We start from the raw sequence: 2,017 nt of genomic DNA, 5'->3' as shown, positions 1-2,017 counted from the left end.
TCCCCACAATATTATCTATGTGGTCTTTCCAACTGAAGTTGTTGCCTTCAGAGTATTCTTCACGTGGATTTCATGAATTCTTATTGTTCACAGGTGATTGGTTTTTATGTTTGGTGTACTCCCAGGAGCATGTGCAGTGGTGAGTAGTACAGATTCACATTACAGCACTGGTGGAGACTGCAGCAAATGCCTACCATGAAATTGTTGAAGAAGGCATCATAACAGCTGCCACAGAGAAGTAAGCTTGGGAAATAACTGGCAATTGCAGCTGTAACTTGTTAATGTGCACATGTGTTATACAGTTCAACCTCTTTAACACATTTCCATCTAAAATGTTTACCCGTGTAAAATGCTCCTAAACTCAAAGCCCGCAAAGCTTTCTGTAAGACCCTATATAAAGTAGGCAACGGCCTTGCCGCAGTGGATACACCGGTTCCCGTGAGATCACAGAAGTTAAGCGCTGTCGGGTGTGGTCAGCACTTGGATGGGTGACCATCCAGGCCGCCATGCGCTGTTGCCATTTTTCGGGGTGCACTCAGCCTTGTGATGTCAATTGAGGCTCTACTCAACTGAAAAGTAGCAGCTTCGGTCAAGAATACCATCATAATGACCGGGAGAGCGGTGTGCTGACCCCACGCCCCTCCTATCCGCATCCTCCTCTGAGGATGACGTGGTGGTCTGATGGTCCCAGTAGGCCACTCGTGGCCTGAAGACAGAGTGCTATATGAAGTACCCTCTGTTTAAAGTGCTCCTCTCCCACACAAGACGGCTGCCAACTGCATTCCTTACAAGTGTAAAATCACTTGAGGTTTCCTACCACACATCCAGCAGGAACAAAGTGTGTGGTCAAGGAACATCATTTTCATTTCTGCACAGTGAATTGTTTGCTTAGTTACATGCAATGATGGTGCAAAATAAGAAGAAAGTATCTTCAGTGGCTGAAAATTATCAAATTCTACAGAAATGTAAAGAGAACAAGAGGCTGTTACAAAAAGAATTTTTGCAGTCTGTTAGGATTTCATCTTCAGTGTTGCTATAACCTTGGACAAACTGCTTGTGCAGAGGGGAGCAGTAATTGCAGCAATGTTTTAGAAATTATGTGGAAGATGAAAAAAGAAATTTTACTATCTCTGTGAGTTGACTCAATAAGTTTAAGGACTTGCTGCAATTACTTACTGAAAAATCATTGGCAAGATTGAATCCATGAACAATGATGATGATGTTGTTGTTGATGATGATAATGATGATGATGATGATACTGCCACGAAAAATGATGTCTGAGCAGACACAGTATGAGAGGAGAGTCACATTCGATGTAGATAAAATTTGACTGGTTTTCAAACTTACACATGACAAATCTTACTCCATACAAACATACAAAATGAAACTACTGCAGTAGGAAGCTCTGCAAAGATGGAATGACAGCTGGCTTGCACCAATGGTGACAGATTGGAGAAACTGAAGTTGCTCGTCATCACAGAAGTAAATAAATCAATGACAGGAGTACAATTTGAAATATGGCTAAAAGTGTTCAGCCACAGAAAATCAAGACTGTCCTTTTTGTAGACAATTGTGTTACCCACCCAATAGACATTTTGCTGCCAAACATTGAACTTTCTTTGTTTCTTCCCCATATAATCAGCAAATGCCAGCCAACAGATCAAGAAATTATAAACTCTGACAGGACAGAAAATCAGGAAAGGTAACTAATGTGAATAAATGCCTAATCCTAAATTGCAAGCAAAAGTTTTCACATTTCACACTTAGTCCTTTCAACGAATAACCTAAATGTACTTCAGAAAGGTTTTAAATATGCTCCTGCCCACCTTCCATCCAAAAAACAGCTAGACTCAATGAAGGTACATTATAATATGCTTTGGTTAAAGACACACCTACAAAACTTAAGTAAGGCAAAAGGTTGAAGAGTTCTGTGTTTGAGAATACTTGCATTTAGATAATAGTTCCTTGTTAATCTTGAATAGTTCCTTATTGATTCATTGTCCACAAGAACCGTATA

At 40.3% G+C, this 2,017-nt stretch overlaps 1 pseudogene; it reads left to right on the top strand.

The window, feature by feature from the left end:
- The first annotated feature begins 402 nt into the window (after positions 1-402).
- LOC124620638 lies at positions 403-520 on the top strand (annotated as a pseudogene).
- The last annotated feature ends 1,497 nt before the right edge of the window (positions 521-2,017 follow it).

The sequence above is a fragment of the Schistocerca americana genome, chromosome 6 (genome assembly GCF_021461395.2).
Source record: "Schistocerca americana isolate TAMUIC-IGC-003095 chromosome 6, iqSchAmer2.1, whole genome shotgun sequence".
Taxonomy (NCBI): domain Eukaryota; kingdom Metazoa; phylum Arthropoda; class Insecta; order Orthoptera; family Acrididae; genus Schistocerca; species Schistocerca americana.
Note: the sequence above shows the minus strand (reverse complement) of the source record. Positions and strands in the feature narration are given on the sequence as shown.